Below are 21,462 nucleotides of genomic sequence, written 5' to 3'. Positions count from 1 at the left end.
CACTGCTCAGGCTCAGCCCAGTGTGCTGCATCATCTATATATATTATATATCTGTCTGACTGCTCAGCTCACACAGCTTATAATTGTGGGGGAGACTGGGGAGCACTGCAATGCCAGTTATAGGTTATAGCAGGAGCCAGGAGTACATAATATTATATTAAAATTAAACAGTGCACACTTTTGCTGCAGGAGTGCCACTGCCAGTGTGACTGACCAGTGACCTGACCACACTGACCACCAGTATAGTTAGTAGTATACTTCTATTGTGATTGCCTGAAAAAGTTAAACACTCGTCGTGTGACTTCACTTGTGTGTTGTTGTTTTTTTTATTCTATAAAAATAAAACTCATTCTGCTGACAGACAGTGTCCAGCAGGTCCGTCATTATATAATATATAATATATACCTGTCCGGCTGCAGTAGTGATATATATATATTTTTTATATCATTTATCATCCAGTCGCAGCAGACACAGTATGGTAGTTCATGGCTGTGGCTACCTCTGTGTCTGCACTCGGCAGGCAGTCCGTCCATAATTGTATACCACCTAACCGTGGTTTTTTTTTCTTCTTTATACATACATACTACTACGACATCTCTTTATCAACCAGTCTATATTAGCAGCAGACACAGTACAGTACGGTAGTTCACGGCTGTGGCTACCTCTGTGTCTGCACTCGGCAGGCAGTCCGTCCATAATTGTATACCACCTAACCGTGGTTTTTTTTTTCTTTCTTCTTTATACATACATAGTTACATAGACATCTCTTTATCAACCAGTCTATATTAGCAGCAGACACAGTACAGTACGGTAGTTCACGGCTGTGGCTACCTCTGTGTCTGCACTCGGCAGGCAGTCCGTCCATAATTGTATACCACCTAACCGTGGTTTTTTTTTCTTTCTTCTTTATACATACATAGTTACATAGACATCTCTTTATCAACCAGTCTATATTAGCAGCAGACACAGTACAGTACGGTAGTTCACGGCTGTGGCTACCTCTGTGTCTGCACTCGGCAGGCAGTCCGTCCATAATTGTATACCACCTAACCGTGGTTTTTTTTTCTTTCTTCTTTATACATACATAGTTACATAGACATCTCTTTATCAACCAGTCTATATTAGCAGCAGACACAGTACAGTACGGTAGTTCACGGCTGTGGCTACCTCTGTGTCTGCACTCGGCAGGCAGTCCGTCCATAATTGTATACCACCTAACCGTGGTTTTTTTTTCTTTCTTCTTTATACATACATAGTTACATAGACATCTCTTTATCAACCAGTCTATATTAGCAGCAGACACAGTACAGTACGGTAGTTCACGGCTGTGGCTACCTCTGTGTCTGCCCTCGGCAGGCAGTCCGTCCATAATTGTATACCACCTAACCGTGGTTTTTTTTTCTTTCTTCTTTATACATACATAGTTACATAGACATCTCTTTATCAACCAGTCTATATTAGCAGCAGACACAGTACAGTACGGTAGTTCACGGCTGTGGCTACCTCTGTGTCTGCACTCGGCAGGCAGTCCGTCCATAATTGTATACCACCTAACCGTGGTTTTTTTTTCTTTCTTCTTTATACATACATACTACTACGACATCTCTTTATCAACCAGTCTATATTATTAGCAGCAGACACAGTACAGTACGGTAGTTCACGGCTGTGGATACCTCTGTGTCTGCACTCGGCAGGCAGTCCGTCCATAATTGTATACCACCTAACCGTGGTTTTTTTTTCTTTCTTCTTTATACATACATAGTTACATAGACATCTCTTTATCAACCAGTCTATATTAGCAGCAGACACAGTACAGTACGGTAGTTCACGGCTGTGGCTACCTCTGTGTCTGCACTCGGCAGGCAGTCCATAATTGTATACTAGTATCCATCTCCATTGTTTACCTGAGGTGCCTTTTAGTTGTGCCTATTAAAATATGGAGAACAAAAATGTTGAGGTTCCAAAATTAGGGAAAGATCAAGATCCACTTCCACCTCGTGCTGAAACTGCTGCCACTAGTCATGGCCGAGACGATGAAATGCCAGCAACGTCGTCTGCCAAGGCCGATGCCCAATGTCATAGTACAGAGCATGTCAAATCCAAAACACCAAATATCAGTAAAAAAAGGACTCCAAAACCTAAAATAAAATTGTCGGAGGAGAAGCGTAAACTTGCCAATATGCCATTTACCACACGGAGTGGCAAGGAACGGCTGAGGCCCTGGCCTATGTTCATGGCTAGTGGTTCAGCTTCACATGAGGATGGAAGCACTCAGCCTCTCGCTAGAAAACTGAAAAGACTCAAGCTGGCAAAAGCACCGCAAAGAACTGTGCGTTCTTCGAAATCCCAAATCCACAAGGAGAGTCCAATTGTGTCGGTTGCGATGCCTGACCTTCCCAACACTGGACGTGAAGAGCATGCGCCTTCCACCATTTGCACGCCCCCTGCAAGTGCTGGAAGGAGCACCCGCAGTCCAGTTCCTGATAGTCAGATTGAAGATGAAGATGTTGAAGTACACCAGGATGAGGAGGATATGGGTGTTGCTAGCGCTGGGGAGGAAATTGACCAGGAGGATTCTGATGGTGAGGTGGTTTGTTTAAGTCAGGCACCCGGGGAGACACCTGTTGTCCGTGGGAGGAATATGGCCGTTGACATGCCTGGTGAAAATACCAAAAAAATCAGCTCTTCAGTGTGGAGGTATTTCAACAGAAAAGCGGACAACAGGTGTCAAGCCGTGTGTTGCCTTTGTCAAGCTGTAATAAGTAGGGGTAAGGACGTTAACCACCTCGGAACATCCTCCCTTATACGTCACCTGCAGCGCATTCATAATAAGTCAGTGACAAGTTCAAAAACTTTGGGCGACAGCGGAAGCAGTCCACTGACCAGTAAATCCCTTCCTCTTGTAACCAAGCTCACGCAAACCACCCCACCAACTCCCTCAGTGTCAATTTCCTCCTTCCCCAGGAATGCCAATAGTCCTGCAGGCCATGTCACTGGCAATTCTGACGAGTCCTCTCCTGCCTGGGATTCCTCCGATGCATCCTTGCGTGTAACGCCTACTGCTGCTGGCGCTGCTGTTGTTGCTGCTGGGAGTCGATGGTCATCCCAGAGGGGAAGTCGTAAGCCCACTTGTACTACTTCCAGTAAGCAATTGACTGTCCAACAGTCCTTTGCGAGGAAGATGAAATATCACAGCAGTCATCCTGCTGCAAAGCGGATAACTGAGGCCTTGACAACTATGTTGGTGTTAGACGTGCGTCCGGTATCCGCCGTTAGTTCACAGGGAACTAGACAATTTATTGAGGCAGTGTGCCCCCGTTACCAAATACCATCTAGGTTCCACTTCTCTAGGCAGGCGATACCGAGAATGTACACGGACGTCAGAAAAAGACTCACCAGTGTCCTAAAAAATGCAGTTGTACCCAATGTCCACTTAACCACGGACATGTGGACAAGTGGAGCAGGGCAGGGTCAGGACTATATGACTGTGACAGCCCACTGGGTAGATGTATGGACTCCCGCCGCAAGAACAGCAGCGGCGGCACCAGTAGCAGCATCTCGCAAACGCCAACTCTTTCCTAGGCAGGCTACGCTTTGTATCACCGCTTTCCAGAATACGCACACAGCTGAAAACCTCTTACGGCAACTGAGGAAGATCATCGCGGAATGGCTTACCCCAATTGGACTCTCCTGTGGATTTGTGGCATCGGACAACGCCAGCAATATTGTGTGTGCATTAAATATGGGCAAATTCCAGCACGTCCCATGTTTTGCACATACCTTGAATTTGGTGGTGCAGAATTATTTAAAAAACGACAGGGGCGTGCAAGAGATGCTGTCGGTGGCCAGAAGAATTGCGGGACACTTTCGGCGTACAGGCACCACGTACAGAAGACTGGAGCACCACCAAAAACTACTGAACCTGCCCTGCCATCATCTGAAGCAAGAAGTGGTAACGAGGTGGAATTCAACCCTCTATATGCTTCAGAGGTTGGAGGAGCAGCAAAAGACCATTCAAGCCTATACAATTGAGCACGATATAGTAGGTGGAATGCACCTGTCTCAAGCGCAGTGGAGAATGATTTCAACGTTGTGCAAGGTTCTGATGCCCTTTGAACTTGCCACACGTGAAGTCAGTTCAGACACTGCCAGCCTGAGTCAGGTCATTCCCCTCATCAGGCTTTTGCAGAAGAAGCTGGAGACATTGAAGGAGGAGCTAACACGGAGCGATTCCGCTAGGCATGTGGGACTTGTGGATGGAGCCCTTAATTCGCTTAACAAGGATTCACGGGTGGTCAATCTGTTGAAATCAGAGCACTACATTTTGGCCACCGTGCTCGATCCTAGATTTAAAGCCTACCTTGGATCTCTCTTTCCGGCAGACACAAGTCTGCTGGGGTTGAAAGACCTGCTGGTGACAAAATTGTCAAGTCAAGCGGAACGCGACCAGTCAACATCTCCTCCTTCACATTCTCCCGCAACTGGGGGTGCGAGGAAAAGGCTCAGAATTCCGAGCCCACCCGCTGGCGGAGATGCAGGGCAGTCTGGAGCGACTGCTGATGCTGACATCTGGTCCGGACTGAAGGACCTGACAACGATTACGGACATGTCGTCTACTGTCACTGCATATGATTCTCTCAACATTGATAGAATGGTGGAGGATTATATGAGTGACCGCATCCAAGTAGGCACGTCACACAGTCCGTACTTATACTGGCAGGAAAAAGAGGCAATTTGGAGGCCCTTGCACAAACTGGCTTTATTCTACCTAAGTTGCCCTCCCACAAGTGTGTACTCCGAAAGAGTGTTTAGTGCCGCCGCTCACCTTGTCAGCAATCGGCGTACGAGGTTACATCCAGAAAATGTGGAGAAGATGATGTTCATTAAAATTAATTATAATCAATTCCTCCGCGGAGACATTGACCAGCAGCAATTGCCTCCACAAAGTACACAGGCAGCTGAGATGGTGGATTCCAGTGGGGACGAATTGATAATCTGTGAGGAGGGGGATGTACACGGTGATATATCGGAGGGTGATGATGAGGTGGACATCTTGCCTCTGTAGAGCCAGTTTGTGCAAGGAGAGATTAATTGCTTCTTTTTTGGGGGGGTCCAAACCAACCCGTCATATCAGTCACAGTCGTGTGGCAGACCCTGTCACTGAAATGATGGGTTGGTTAAAGTGTGCATGTCCTGTTTTGTTTATACAACATAAGGGTGGGTGGGAGGGCCCAAGGACAATTCCATCTTGCACCTCTTTTTTCTTTTCTTTTTCTTTGCATCATGTGCTGATTGGGGAGGGTTTTTTGGAAGGGACATCCTGCGTGACACTGCAGTGCCACTCCTAAATGGGCCCGGTGTTTGTGTCGGCCACTAGGGTCGCTAATCTTACTCACACAGTCAGCTACCTCATTGCGCCTCTTTTTTTCTTTGCGTCATGTGCTGTTTGGGGAGGGTTTTTTGGAAGGGACATCCTGCGTGACACTGCAGTGCCACTCCTAGATGGGCCCGGTGTTTGTGTCGGCCACTAGGGTCGCTAATCTTACTCACACAGCTACCTCATTGCGCCTCTTTTTTTCTTTGCGTCATGTGCTGTTTGGGGAGGGTTTTTTGGAAGGGCCATCCTGCGTGACACTGCAGTGCCACTCCTAGATGGGCCCGGTGTTTGTGTCGGCCACTAGGGTCGCTAATCTTACTCACACAGCTACCTCATTGCGCCTCTTTTTTTCTTTGCGTCATGTGCTGTTTGGGGAGGGTTTTTTGGAAGGGACATCCTGCGTGACACTGCAGTGCCACTCCTAGATGGGCCCGGTGTTTGTGTCGGCCACTAGGGTCGCTTATCTTACTCACACAGCGACCTCGGTGCAAATTTTAGGACTAAAAATAATATTGTGAGGTGTGAGGTATTCAGAATAGACTGAAAATGAGTGTAAATTATGGTTTTTGAGGTTAATAATACTTTGGGATCAAAATGACCCCCAAATTCTATGATTTAAGCTGTTTTTTAGTGTTTTTTGAAAAAAACACCCGAATCCAAAACACACCCGAATCCGACAAAAAAAATTCGGTGAGGTTTTGCCAAAACGCGTTCGAACCCAAAACACGGCCGCGGAACCGAACCCAAAACCAAAACACAAAACCCGAAAAATTTCAGGCGCTCATCTCTATCTATCACCAAAACAAACCTGGTTTTATGCCTCTGCTATAAAATCTATGATATTGGATCTCACCTGACAATAACACTTCACAATATAAAGATATATCTTATAAAGAAATACAATAAACTATAATATAAAGCTATAAAACCTTTCATATTTTGAAGAGTGTTAACTGTCAAAATACCATTGAGTGCCCCACATTTGTTTGCAATTTCCTAGCAGGGACGTGCGGTGAGCTAAATAGCTCAGAAGGCACTGGGTAGCCCCAGAGCCAGATTTACATGCAATTTATGAGCCAAAGCGTACATCTGGGCATCATACCAGGGACGTGCAGTCAGGGGAGGCAGGGGAGGCAGTGCCTCCCCTGTGATTAATTATTACAATCATACAATGAAGATACTTATGACACATAGTCTGTGTCATAAGTATCTTCTTTATTTAATTGTAATAATTTGATGCATGTAAATGCATCTGGGAGGCACTGATAGCAGTGCCTCCCGTGGATAATGAGAACGGGGCAGAGCGGGGGGCGGGGCCAAGCACTGGGCTGTATAAGCCCATTCAAATAGATAGGGAAAGCGGCACTGAAAGAAGTGCCTCGCTGACAGGGACACCACCCCCATGTCAGCGAGGCACCTGTGATTGGGCAGCGGATCAAGTGCTGGATCCGCTGTCCAATCACCCACGCGACGCTGGAGGCGGAAGAGGCGGCGGGACCCGGCAGCTGTGACCGGCGTTGGAGTGTCGGGGCTGAAGCAGGAGTGAGGGGTGAGTCAGTTTTCTATTTGTTTTGTGTAAAATGTCCCCGCAGTGCTCACCTCTCCACTGGGCCTGCCGCCTCCAGATCCCATCCGTCTCTGCAGCCGTCCGCCTCCATATCCCGTCTGTACAGCCTCCGCTCAGACTGCTTGTTGTTGCCAGGCGTCCCGTTACTAAGCAACGGGCCAGAGCGACAAGTGAGCCTCTCTCTTGTGCGGCTGTTCTCTCTCTCTCTCTCTCTCTCTCTCTCTCTCTCTCTCTCTCTCTGTAACTGCTTATTTTCATTCACTGTTACAGGTACCCGTATTGGATTCTGATTCTGCTGGACAAGTGGACGTGATTCTCGGCGTGGGATGTAGGTAAGTAATCTCTCATTTTTTACAGGTCCGCTATAGGATTCTACTGGACAAGTGGACGTGATTCTCGGCGTGGGATGTAGGTAAGTAATCTCTCACTTTTTACAGGTCCGCTATAGGATTCTACTGGACAAGTGGACGTGATTCTCGGCGTGGGATTTAGGTAAGTAATCTCTCACTTTTTACAGGTCCGCTATAGGATTCTACTGGACAAGTGGACGTGATTCTCGGCGTGGGATGTAGGTAAGTATGTGTGAGCGTGTAAGTGTGTTATAATAAAATTTTACTTTCACGGTGTGTGTGTGTGTGTGTTGTGTTTTCATTTGGGTATTTTTGTTGTTGTAGAACTACAAGTACCAGCGAGCCCCTTATTTCCCCGAATGCTGGTACTTGAGGTTCTCCAAGTACCAGCAAGCGGGGGAGGCTTTCTGGGCCTTGTAGTTCCACAACAAAAAACAATATTCTTTTTTTAACACTCATGATTATCAGCCTGGCACCCACCGCCCAGGGGTGCTGGGGACAGCCTCGGGCTTCACCCCTGGCCCTTGGGTGCCTGGAGGGGGGGGACCCCTTGATTTAAGGGGTCCCCACTCCTCCAGGGAACCCCGGCCAGTGGTGACTAGTTGGGGGGGGGTAATGCCATGGCCGCAGGGACCTACGGAAATGTGTCCCCCGGCTGTGGCATTATGTCCCTGGCTAGTGGAGCCCGGTGCTGGTTTTAAAAATACGGGGGACCCCTGCATCTTTTGTCCCCCGTATTTTTGGAACCAGGACCGGACTAAGAGCCCGGTGCTGGTTGTCTAAATACGGGGAACCCCTGTCCAATTTTCCCCCAGTATTTAAACAACCAGGACCGGCTCAAAGAGCCCGAGGCTGGTTATACTTAGGAGGGGGGACCTCACGCATTATTTTTTTTTACATTTTTTAACCCATTCAGACCCTTCTCCATTAAGTTAATGGTAGCCCTGGACAACAGAATTGCATTCATGTCCTCCTCCCACTCCCTTCCCAGTACCAAACACTCATTTTTTTTCTATAAAAATGTACAATATATCACAAGTATGATGAGCAGGCAGGCAGCGGGCATTGGCGGCATCGGAGTGAGATGCAAATTAGTGGCGGAGGGATGGGTCAGTTTATGGTGGCCGAGTTTGTAAGCCAGTGGCGGTGGCAGCGGGGATCGACTCAGGGGCAGTAGCGGGCATTGGCTCGGCGGCGGTAGGGGTCATCGGCAGATTCGGCGGACATTATGGCTGTAGTGCCTCACCAGCCACTGACCTCACCACACGCCACTGCATTATACACAGGTGAAGCAGTGTAAACTACTGGAAATTTGGTAAGTTTTGAACAGAAATGTGCGGAAAAGATAGGCAGGTGAGGCACTGCCTCCCCTGCCATAGACTTTTTACTCCAGAGTTTTGGCTATAAAATTATTAGAATAATGCAAAGAAGATATTTCTAACATATTCTTTGTATTTTTTATATACTTTATACAGTCAAAACTCTGGTGCAAACGTTAGTATGACAGTAAAGACTCTGCCTCACCCCACCGCACGTCAGTGTTTCCTAGGTACTCTGTGATACTGCAGTACTAGAATGCAAACAGTTTAAGTAGAAATAAAGGAAAAGGTGTACTGGCGCTAGTAGAAGTTTCTCCAATATTAATAACAAAAACGTGGATGAATTGAACAAGTAAATAATTTATTCACTAAACAGTTAAAATGTCACTTAAAAACAAATAAGATTGGGCATAGATTGAAGCTGAGGATCAAAATAAGAATAGCTGCTAGTATGCATCCACATGTGATCCCGGACTGAGAAATAAAGTTCCCTGGGGAATAGTGTTGTTTAAATACAGCTGGTGTTACCCATGGTGATGGAGTCCTCCAAGAGCTTGGAAAATAACAGCAGGCAAGCTGAGATGTTTTATGCAGAGGCTGATTAACTCCAATCAGTGCTGTAATGATGCAGTCCCACAGAGAAATTTCCAAGGCAGGAATATTTGTGTTAAAAGTCCATATCTGGATCCTCACAGGATGGAATGCATATGTTGGTGGCAGCTTGTCACTTAACGCGTTTCCCTAGGCACGGTCACCTAGCTTCATCAGAAGTAAGAAATAAGTTTGAACAAGATTATTTTGCAGCAGGTTGGGGGTGTATAAATTCACTGACAAATACCACAGTAGTACCCTGATTTTTTGCAGCTTGCTAGGTAATATGTAAATACTGGCTGCTTATGTGTGTAGTCCACAAGTGTTGGGCAGCTATATTATTAAACTGTAATTTAGATCTGAGTTTTGGCACGCCCCTTGTTACATCTAAATCTTTCTGCACAATTTACATCTGCCCCAACTGCAGTGCATTCCCAACTTCAAATCAGGCCCTTTGTTACAAATAAACCTTATGCAGATTAAGTGTAGGTTTCTTTCTTTATTAGAAAACAAACTGATACATTGTTATACAAATAGTCTCCGGACCCCCAGAATCCTTCTTCCCTTTATATCCCCAGACCCTATTAGTCCTATACTGTAATTCCAGGTTATTCAAAACCAAATTGTTAAATTTTTAAACAAATACTCCCCAGAACCAATCTTCCCTCTATATCCCTAAATCCCCTTGTTCCTATACTGGAGATCCAGAAAATTGGCCTTGGTTATCATGAAAATATGCAGCAAATTGGTCTTGGTCTCCATGATTATCTGTGGATGAGCCTTGGTCTGCAAAATAGTTTCCAGAGGTATCGCCTTGGTCACGTGCCATAAAGGTGTTGCCTTGTTCCTGTGTGATAATTGGATCTACTCCTGATCCCTTGTCTTCATTATCTACAAAAATAAAGATATGGTTGCAGTCAGTGGTCTATCTGAGCGTGGGAAGGTTTCTATTACATAAAATCTACATCAGCCATTATCCAGTGAAGCATTGGGCCTGCACTTTGTGACTATTCTAAAGGCCCATATAGACGGGCCGATGTGGGAGAGATGTGTGCTGAGCGTGCGGGGGGAGATGGGGGGGCGCTCACTTCACCCAGCGGGTGAAGTGAGCGACACGCTAGATTAGCCTGCATGCAGGCCAATCTAGCAGCAGCAATAGCGATGCGCAGGGCTGTGCATCGCTATCGCTGTAAGGGGTACACACGGAGCGATCAGGCTTAAATTCTAAGCAATCTAGTCAGATTGCTTAGAATACCGCTATGTGAGTACCCACCTTTACTATACCACATGGTGCAGAGCTGACAATGTTCCTCCACTGTAAAATGATACTTAGAGGCTGATTCAGTTAGTGGTGATGTGCACCAGGGTTCATCTGAGAACATATCCGTGATGTGTGCAGCTCCAGAATGGCACACTGCAGTCTATCTGATAAATGGTCAGTGTATAACCATTTGCTACAAATGGGTATTCTGGGATTTTGGGCCTTGGAGAAAATATTACTGATCAATTTTATTAAAAGTGAATGAATTGGACCATTTCATCTGAACTTTTACCTGGGCAACAATGTAAATCTATAGAATGACATATAGTAACAGTAATTGTTATGAATTACAATGCAAACAACTCCATCTAAGAGTGCTAATTTGTTTATTATCAGTTTCTTATATAATGCAGAACATTCCATAGCGCTTTATAATTCACACTAGCTATTAAAAAAACAAGTGTAATAAAATTCTTTTAAAAGACCCCTGGCTGCTGTCTTTTCTTACTGCCTAGATATCAGTTATTTATTAGTATATATGGGCTAATTTGCCTTGTTAGAAATAATTATCTGCATTATAAAATACATTAAATCAATCAATCAATCAATCCGCTTAGAGCCCTATCAGCAGTGGTGCAGAGGTGAGAGGGTACAACTTACCTGGGCCCAGGTCTGATAGAGGGGCCCAGTAGGGGCCGTGGTCCCCCTTACCTGGCAGCAGCTGCAGCTCTTCCCCTCAGCCCGGCACACGCTGCTGTGTGGCCATGTAGGTGCTTAAAATACCATTTTTTTCAGTATTTTTTTCTAAGGGTGCATGACCACACCTCCTGTGATTAGGCCACACCTCTTGAAAAGCACCTCGGCCCAGCCAGGCTCTGTACTGCCCTGCTTATCAGGACTCTCTCATTGCTTCCAGTGTATCTTTTATTTAGTGAGATTAGATTTATCACTTCCACAAATACTGTATCTCCTCTATTATACAGCTGCAAGTATTTATAACTTTATTGCCATTCAGCTATTCCCTCTGTAATAATTATAGAGGTGTAATCCTACTATGCAGCATTGTTATTAAGCAATTAATCTAATAATTCCATTAATGAGTGATATTAAATATTATAGTGATCTTATAAGGGCTGAGCACAGGTTATCTCCAAATTGCTAATACACTCATACTGCTAATTTCTGTAGTTAAAAGGGGTTCACTACGATATGCCGGCGGTCGGGCTCCCGGCGACCAGCATACCAGCGCCGGGAGCCCGAACGCCGGCTTACCGACAGTGTGGCGAGTGCAAATGAGCCCCTTGCGGGCTCGCCACGCTACGGGCACGGTGGCGCAATACGCGTGCCACGCTATTTTATTCTCCCTCCAGGGGGGTCGTGGACCCCCACGAGGGAGAATAATTGTCGGTATGCTGGCTGTCGGGATTCCGGCGCCGGTATACTGTGCGCAGGGATCCCGTCAGTCGGCATACTGAAGACCACCCGTTGTGTGGGTTATATTTTTGTGTGCATGGTAAATACTGCTGCTTTATTTTACAATGCAATTTAGATCTCAGTTTGAACACACCCCATCCAAATCTAAAGGGGGGGGGGGTGTACTCAGAGCGATCACTGCTTTAAACATAAGCAATCTGACTAGATTGCTTAGATTTTAAGCAGTGATCTCTCCGTGTTTACCCCCACAGTGATAGCGATGTGCAGCCCTGCGCATCGCTATCGCTAGTGCTAGATTGGCCTGCATACAGGCTCAGTCTAGCAGTTCACTCATTGCACCCACTGGGTGAAATGAGTGGCCCCCACGTCTCCCCCTGCACACTCGGCACACATCGCACTGTGCTGTGTGAGGGAAGAGGTGTGCTGAGCAGTTCGCTCAGCACACATCTCTCCCCAAATTGGGCCGTGAATACGGCCCTTAACTCTGGCCCCAAATCTTCATCTGGCCCCAAATGACAATGAAAGGAGATGGATTAGTTATGGGTAGTCTAGTGCAAGTGCAGTGACTGGGGAAAGATTGTTCTGTAGTTGCTGGGGGCTCCCACATGTCTGTTCCCCGTGTCATCACTTCAATAAGAAAGTCTTTGTCATTGTATCTACTGTATGTGGAGTTATCATGTAAACTGCATATAAATGTGCTTTACTATCACAGTATATACAAGACAAACATGTCTGTATACATGATGCATCTTTCAAACATCACAGCCAGGAATGTGCTGGATCTTGCACCCTGCAATTTCCAGGGTCTCAGGCTCAGCCCCGATCCTGCTCAAGAGCAGGTTGGGTACTTAGTCTCAGGTAGCTTGCATTCACACACAAACATCCCAGGTTGATGTGTATTCATGTGTAAAAACCCAGGACTTTTGTGCTAGTGTAAAAGGGGTATAAGTAGATTTATCCTAGTTATTAATTCCCATATACATGCAAGTTGTTTTATTTATAATGGTCACACTCGTAAAAATATATTACAGTATAATGAGTAACACAATATTACATTTATTTACGGATGGTGTAATGGATAGCATTACTGCCTCACAGCACTGAAGTCATGGGTTTGATTCCCATCATGGCCCTATCTGTGTGGACTTTGTATATTCTCCCCATACTTGCATAGGTTTCCTCTGGGTTCTCCCGTTTCGTCCCACAATCCAAAAATATACTGGTAGGTTAATTGGTTCCCAACAAAATTAACCCTAGCATGAATGTGTGTGCTTGTATATGTGATAGGGTATATAGAATGTAAGCTCCACTAGGGCATGAACTAATGTGAATGGCCAAATAATCTCTGTAAAGTGCTGTGGACTATGTGTGCTCTATATAAATAACTGGTAATAAATAAATGAGCATGCAAATAACTAATTCATATATCATTACACTGATAGATCTTAGGATACCATAGATCAGTTTCCCAAAATCTGTCATTACAGTGCAGGTTTTAGGTATATCTATAATTGAGCACAGGTGACTTAATACCTCAGTCATTATGTTTTAACCATCTGGACTCGAGCATGGATATCCTTAAAACCTGAACTGTTATGTCGGCATTTGGGAAACTCTGCTATAGAACACACAGTAGGCTCCCAAACTCAGTCCACAGGACCCCAAACAGTTCATGTTTTCCAGGTCACCTAGAAGCTGCACAGGTGTAGTCATTACTCACTGACACATAAAAGATCTGCTTGCAATGCTAAGCAGAGCCCCAGAAAACATGAACTGTATGTAGTTCTGAGGACTGAGTTTGAGAACTTTTGCTACAGATGTGATAATGACAGAACTACAGTAAGTAGATATATTATATACACTCATGCACATATATATAGCAATACAACTAATGGGAGCATGACTTACCTGGTAATGACAGGATGCTGGTAAAGCAGCAGAGGGTGAGTATGAGTGCTAGCTGCATTGTGAGCCACAGATCTGAGTTAGTACAGAGTATAGGAAGAGTGAGTGAGGAGTGGAGGTGAGAGGAGTCTATATATAGGAGTCCCATCCTACTCTCCTACTGTATGTTGGAGGTCTGTGGATTCTGGGAGGGGCCACACTGAACAATACAGACTCCATGTCTACAGTCACATAATAATGTTATCACACTACAAGTTACATTACAGGGTCACACAGCTACATGGTATGTCTAGTTATTATCTTATCTGCTTACATTTTACATAGCAAACGTTACATCTCTTTCTCACCTAAATTGTTTCTGTTACACATTCAGTCATTCATCTTCTAATATTTCTGTTATTACTGATAGATGTACTGTTCATGTTATTTCCCAACATTATAATTGTTCTGTGTTCCGTATTGCAACATATTTTATTGTTACACACATAACCTGTATACTTCACCCATTAGAAACTGGTGAGTGAGGGCTGAAAAGGGAACCATTCTAAAAAATGGGGGATATGTTACCCCCATGTTGTAGGAATGCCAGGCTCTGTGTGTTTGGATGCAGATTTCCTGGCCCCACAGCAGGAGTTCCGGTATCCAGCCTGAGTATGCTGGGACTGCGATTGATGGTGATCTGATGCTGTATCATCAGACGCAGTACTCGGGTCAGTGCTGCATGCAGGAGGCGTCTTTTTCCTCAGGAATATTTGAGCATCGCTGCTGTGACCAAAAATGCAGCATTAATGCTCACTGCCTCCATCTCTGAATCAGGGCCAATGTCCACAATACAGTCAAACCTACCATCTGTGTTATATTGTATGTTGTGTACATATACAGTATTGTGTATATTGTATCTTATATAAATTGATTACTTATTATATAACACAAAGAGGTTTCAGTAGACACCAACCAGTCATTGTTCCACAGTTACAATGATAGAAGGAGTGGTGTCAAGTAGAGATGTGCACTTGAAATTTTTCGGGTTTTGGGTTCGGTTCCGCGGCCGTGTTTTGGGTTCGACCGCGTTTTAGCAAAACCTCACCGAATTTTTTTTGTCGGATTCGGGTGTGTTTTGGATTCGGGTGTTTTTTTTCAAAAAACACTAAAAAACAGCTTAAATCATAGAATTTGGGGGTCATTTTGATCCCAAAGTATTATTAACCTCATAAACCATAATTTCCACTCATTTTCAGTCTATTCTGAACACCTCACAATATTATTTTTAGTCCTAAAATTTGCACCGAGGTCGCTGGATGACTAAGCTAAGCGACCCTAGTGGCCGACACAAACACCTGGCCCATCTAGGAGTGGCACTGCAGTGTCACGCAGGATGGCCCTTCCAAAAAACACTCCCCAAACAGCACATGACGCAAAGAAAAAAAGAGGCGCAATGAGGTAGCTGTGTGAGTAAGATAAGCGACCCTAGTGGCCGACACAAACACCTGGCCCATCTAGGAGTGGCACTGCAGTGTCACGCAGGATGGCCCTTCCAAAAAACCCTCCCCAAACAGCACATGACGCAAAGAAAAAAAGAGGCGCAATGACGTAGCTGTGTGAGTAAGATAAGCGACCCTAGTGGCCGACACAAACACCTGGCCCATCTAGGAGTGGCACTGCAGTGTCACGCAGGATGGCCCTTCCAAAAAACACTCCCCAAACAGCACATGACGCAAAGAAAAAAAGAGGCGCAATGAGGTAGCTGTGTGAGTAAGATAAGCGACCCTAGTGGCCGACACAAACACCTGGCCCATCTAGGAGTGGCACTGCAGTGTCACGCAGGATGGCCCTTCAAAAAAATACTCCCCAAACAGCACATGACGCAAAGAAAAATTAAAGAAAAAAGAGGTGCAAGATGGAATTGTCCTTGGGCCCTCCCACCCACCCTTATGTTGTATAAACAGGACATGCACACTTTAACCAACCCATCATTTCAGTGACAGGGTCTGCCACACGACTGTGACTGAAATGACGGGTTGGTTTGGACCCCCACCAAAAAAGAAGCAATTAATCTCTCCTTGCACAAACTGGCTCTACAGAGGCAAGATGTCCACCTCATCATCCTCCGATATATCACCGTGTACATCCCCCTCCTCACAGATTATCAATTCGTCCCCACTGGAATCCACCGTCTCAGCTCCCTGTGTACTTTGTGGAGGCAATTGCTGCTGGTCAATGTCTCCACGGAGGAATTGATTATAATTCATTTTAATGAACATCATCTTCTCCACATTTTCTGGAAGTAACCTCGTACGCCGATTGCTGACAAGGTGAGCGGCGGCACTAAACACTCTTTCGGAGTACACACTTGTGGGAGGGCAACTTAGGTAGAATAAAGCCAGTTTGTGCAAGGGCCTCCAAATTGCCTCTTTTTCCTGCCAGTATAAGTACGGACTGTGTGACGTGCCTACTTGGATGCGGTCACTCATATAATCCTCCACCATTCTTTCAATGGGGAGAGAATCATATGCAGTGCCAGTAGACGACATGTCCGTAATCGTTGTCAGGTCCTTCAGTCCGGACCAGATGTCAGCATCAGCAGTCGCTCCAGACTGCCCTGCATCACCGCCAGCGGGTGGGCTCGGAATTCTGAGCCTTTTCCTCGCACCCCCAGTTGCGGGAGAATGTGAAGGAGGAGATGTTGACAGGTCGCGTTCCGCTTGACTTGACAATTTTCTCACCAGCAGGTCTTTGAACCCCAGCAGACTTGTGTGTGCCGGAAAGAGAGATCCAAGGTAGGTTTTAAATCTAGGATCGAGCACGGTGGCCAAAATGTAGTGCTCTGAATTCAACAGATTGACCACCCGTGAATCCTTGTTAAGCGAATTAAGGGCTCCATCCACAAGTCCCACATGCCTAGCGGAATCTCTCTGTGTTAGCTCCTCCTTCAATGTCTCCAGCTTCTTCTGCAAAAGCCTGATGAGGGGAATGACCTGACTCAGGCTGGCAGTGTCTGAACTGACTTCACGTGTGGCAAGTTCAAAGGGCAGCAGAACCTTGCACAACGTTGAAATCATTCTCCACTGCGCTTGAGACAGGTGCATTCCACCTCCTATATCGTGCTCAATTGTATAGGCTTGAATGGCCTTTTGCTGCTCCTCCAACCTCTGAAGCATATATAGGGTTGAATTCCACCTCGTTACCACTTCTTGCTTCAGATGATGGCAGGGCAGGTTCAGGCGTTTTTGGTGTTGCTCCAGTCTTCTGTACGTGGTGCCTGTACGCCGAAAGTGTCCCGCAATTCTTCTGGCCACCGACAGCATCTCTTGCACGCCCCTCTCGTTTTTTAAATAATTCTGCACCACCAAATTTAAGGTATGTGCAAAACATGGGACGTGCTGGAATTTGCCCATATTTAATGCACACACAATATTGCTGGCGTTGTCCGATGCCACAAATCCACAGGAGAGTCCAATTGGGGTAAGCCATTCCGCGATGATCTTCCTCAGTTGCCGTAAGAGGTTTTCAGCTGTGTGCGTATTCTGGAAACCGGTGATACAAAGCGTAGCCTGCCTAGGAAAGAGTTGGCGTTTGCGAGATGCTGCTACTGGTGCCGCCGCTGCTGTTCTTGCGGCGGGAGTCCATACATCTACCCAGTGGGCTGTCACAGTCATATAGTCCTGACCCTGCCCTGCTCCACTTGTCCATATGTCCGTGGTTAAGTGGACATTGGGTACAACTGCATTTTTTAGGACACTGGCGAGTCTTTTTCTGACGTCAGTGTACATTCTCGGTATCGCCTGCCTAGAGAAGTGGAACCTAGATGGTATTTGGTAACGGGGGCACACTACCTCAAGAAATTGTCTAGTTCCCTGTGAACTAACGGCGGATACCGGACGCACGTCTAACACCAACATAGTTGTCAAGGCCTCAGTTATCCGCTTTGCAACAGGATGACTGCTGTGATATTTCATCTTCCTCGCAAAGGACTGTTGGACAGTCAATTGCTTGGTGGAAGTAGTAAAAGTGGTCTTACGACTTTCCCTCTGGGATGACCATCGACTCCCAGCAGCAACAACAGCAGCGCCAGCAGCAGTAGGCGTTACACGCAAGGATGCATCGGAGGAATCCCAGGCAGGAGAGGACTCGTCAGAATTGCCAGTGACATGGCCTGCAGGACTATTGGCATTCCTGGGGAAGGAGGAAATTGACACTGAGGGAGTTGGTGGGGTGGTTTGCGTGAGCTTGGTTACAAGAGGAAGGGATTTACTGGTCAGTGGACTGCTTCCGCTGTCGCCCAAAGTTTTTGAACTTGTCACTGACTTATTATGAATGCGCTGCAGGTGACGTATAAGGGAGGATGTTCCGAGGTGGTTAACGTCCTTACCCCTACTTATTACAGCTTGACAAAGGCAACACACGGCTTGACAAATGTTGTCCGCATTTCTGTTGAAATACTTCCACACCGAAGAGCTGATTTTTTTGGTATTTTCACCAGGCATGTCAATGGCCATATTCCTCCCACGGACAACAGGTGTCTCCCCGGGTGCCTGACTTAAACAAACCACCTCACCATCAGAATCCTCCTTGTCAATTTCCTCCCCAGCGCCAGCAACACCCATATCCTCCTCATCCTGGTGTACTTCAACACTGACATCTTCAATCTGACTATCAGGAACTGGACTGCGGGTGCTCCTTCCAGCACTTGCAGGGGGCGTGCAAATGGTGGAAGGCGCATGCTCTTCACGTCCAGTGTTGGGAAGGTCAGGCATCGCAACCGACACAATTGGACTCTCCTTGTGGATTTGGGATTTCGAAGAACGCACAGTTCTTTGCGGTGCTTTTGCCAGCTTGAGTCTTTTCATTTTTCTAGCGAGAGGCTGAGTGCTTCCATCCTCATGTGAAGCTGAACCACTAGCCATGAACATAGGCCAGGGCCTCAGCCGTTCCTTGCCACTCCGTGTGGTAAATGGCATATTGGCAAGTTTACGCTTCTCCTCCGACAATTTTATTTTGGATTTTGGAGTCCTTTTTTTACTGATATTTGGTGTTTTGGATTTTACATGCTCTGTACTATGACATTGGGCATCGGCCTTGGCAGACGACATTGCTGGCATTTCATCGTCTCGGCCATGACTAGTGGCAGCAGCTTCAGCACGAGGTGGAAGTCGATCTTGATCTTTCCCTATTTTTGGAACCTCAACATTTTTGTTCTCCATATTTTAATAGGCACAACTAAAAGGCACCTCAGGTAAACAATGGAGATGGATGGATACTAGTATACTTATGGATGACGAGCGACTGCCGACACAGAGGTAGCTACAGCCGTGGACTACCGTACTGTGTCTGCTGCTAATATAGACTGGATGATAATGAGAAAATTAAAATATATATATATATATATATATATATCACACTAGTACTGCAGCCGGACAGGTATATATTATGTAATGACGGACCTGCTGGACACTGTCTGCAGAATGCGTTTATAAAAACACCACACGACGAGTGTTTAACTTTTTCAGGCAGACAATCACAATATACTGGTGGTCAGCAGACAATCACAATACTGGTGGTCAGTGGTCACTGGTCAGTCACACTGGCAGTGGCACTCTGGCAGCAAAAGTGTGCACTGTACTTAAATATGTACTCCTGCTATAACTGCTCCCCAGTCTCCCCCACAATTAAGCTGTGTGAGCAGTGAGCACTCGGCACAGTCAGATAATGATATACAGTATTACATATGATGCAGCACACTGGGCTGAGCACAGATATGGTATGTGACTGTGTCACACTGTGTATCTTTTTTTTCAGGCAGAGAACGGATTAATTAAACTGGTGGTCACTGGTCACACTATCAGCAGCAAGTAGTACTCCTCCTAATAATATGCTCCCCAAAATTTGTGTCTCTCTCTAGTATCTAGTCTAAACGGAGAGGACGCCAGCCACGTCCTCTCCCTATCAATCTCAATGCACGTGTGAAAATGGCGGCGACGCGCGGCTCCTTATATAGAATCCGAGTCTCGCGAGAATCCGACAGCGGGATGATGACGTTCGGGCGCGCTCGGGTTAACCGAGCAAGGCGGGAAGATCCGAGTCGCTCGGCCCCGTGTAAAAAAACCTGAAGTTCGGGCGGGTTCGGATTCCGAGGAACCGAACCCGCTCATCTCTAGTGTCAAGTAAAGAACCATGTTGTAGACAAGTTCTAAATGAGGCCATAGTCCCTTACAATGCCCATGCCAGACCCAGCTCTGAATACAGCCCAAGGCTGCACACACTTCACAGGAAGAAGTATTATTTAGCTAAAGGCTCACAGAACTTATACTGTAGTTAAGTATTCAATTTAGGCAATGACAGCCAGGTGCTGCACTACCAATGGATTCTTTATCATCTTGCAACCACCAGCATTGCCGCTTTTATTATATTCTGAATAGGTCAGATCTCATGTTACCCTGGTGGCAGCTCAGTATGAATGGGTCCTTGAAAAACATCCTGGGTCAAGTGCCCTGGCATTTCAAGGTAACTAGCAGGGTTGAACATGGGAGAAACCCAGGTTACCTGGCAGTGTGAATGGGAAAACCGGGTCATTTAACGTCAGTCCCGTTCAAATCCCATGGAGAGCCGACTCTCTAACACTTGAAGATAATATACTCTTTAAACATTGGTAGAATCAGAGGTGGATTTAAATTTTAAATCCACCTCTACCCTCCATCCCTACCTATCCTCCAGCAGCACGGGTGGAGGGCATCTTTGATGTCACATGAGCAGTAAGGGGTGTTCTATCTTCCACTCAGCATGTAGTACCTGGAGCAGTAATTTCTGCTAATTACTCCTTTACTGCACAGATGGTGGGAGATGGGGCAGGAGGGTAAACACTGAACTGTAAAAGGGGGCATTGGGAATGAAGGGGCTCCTGTACATGACTTCAAGGATGGTAGGGGGTGTTTAATATGCAGGAGAGTGGTGGATAGTGGAGTAGGTTTAATATTCATCATTTTCCGGTCGGAGAGCATCTTGCTTGACTCCAGAATCCAGTTCCTGGATATAGATTTCTTAGCTATCAATTAGATAAAACAGTAAAGAGTCCCACCTTTTAGGAGGTACTGGGGACTTGGGGATCAAAGTTCAGGAAGCCAGAGAAATCCATCAGAACATATAAAACTGCATACCAGGCGTGTGGAGCTGAATCAGGCTGAAGGCTGGAAGGCTGATATCTCTGGTTCTGGGCATAGCAGTGACAAGCTTCCAGTCTCCACCGAGGGAGAGTCCCAGCTTTTGGAATATTCCCTCAGAAACCAGACAGAACCTGTGATATCTGGCTGGGAAGAGCCATTAAAAGGCTCAGATGGGGACCACTGCTTTGAAGTCGGATTATTCCGGTTCCCCATTGCCAATTTTCAAAAATCTGGTACCCCTGTAAAAAGGGGAGCCACAGCTATCAGCCTAGGGCCCTTAGACTCCTGGGCCCATGGGCAAGTGCCCATTGAGCCCATTCGAAAAGATGGCCCTTAATACACCACTTCCCTCACTGAATGTAGCAGGTCCCCATACCACATTATTACACCCTCACTCACTGACAGCATTGTATATGAGTGACCCAAGCTTACTGATTATAGCAGGCCCCATCACCTAAAATACTCATTATTATCCCCCCTCACTCACTGACTGCATTTCTA

At 46.1% G+C, this 21,462-nt stretch overlaps 1 long non-coding RNA gene across 2 annotated transcripts in view; it reads right to left on the bottom strand.

The window, feature by feature from the left end:
- Window positions 1–8,953: 8,953 nt before the first annotated feature.
- The window catches only part of LOC134969977 (uncharacterized), a 42,147-nt gene continuing 29,638 nt past the window's right edge, over window positions 8,954–21,462 (bottom strand). Inside the window, exons 1-2 of one of the 2 annotated variants that reach the window (XR_010189595.1) lie at window positions 13,808–13,902; window positions 8,954–10,095 (exon numbers count right to left, since the gene is read on the bottom strand). This is a non-coding gene — a long non-coding RNA (uncharacterized LOC134969977). Of the gene's footprint in view, window positions 10,096–13,807; window positions 13,903–21,462 lie in introns of those variants that run through there. The other variant, XR_010189596.1, reaches the window with a different exon arrangement.

This window comes from Pseudophryne corroboree, chromosome 11 (assembly GCF_028390025.1).
Source record: "Pseudophryne corroboree isolate aPseCor3 chromosome 11, aPseCor3.hap2, whole genome shotgun sequence".
Lineage (NCBI taxonomy): Eukaryota > Metazoa > Chordata > Amphibia > Anura > Myobatrachidae > Pseudophryne > Pseudophryne corroboree.
The sequence above is the reverse complement of the archived record's forward strand: the minus strand, read 5'-3'. Positions and strand labels throughout refer to the sequence as shown.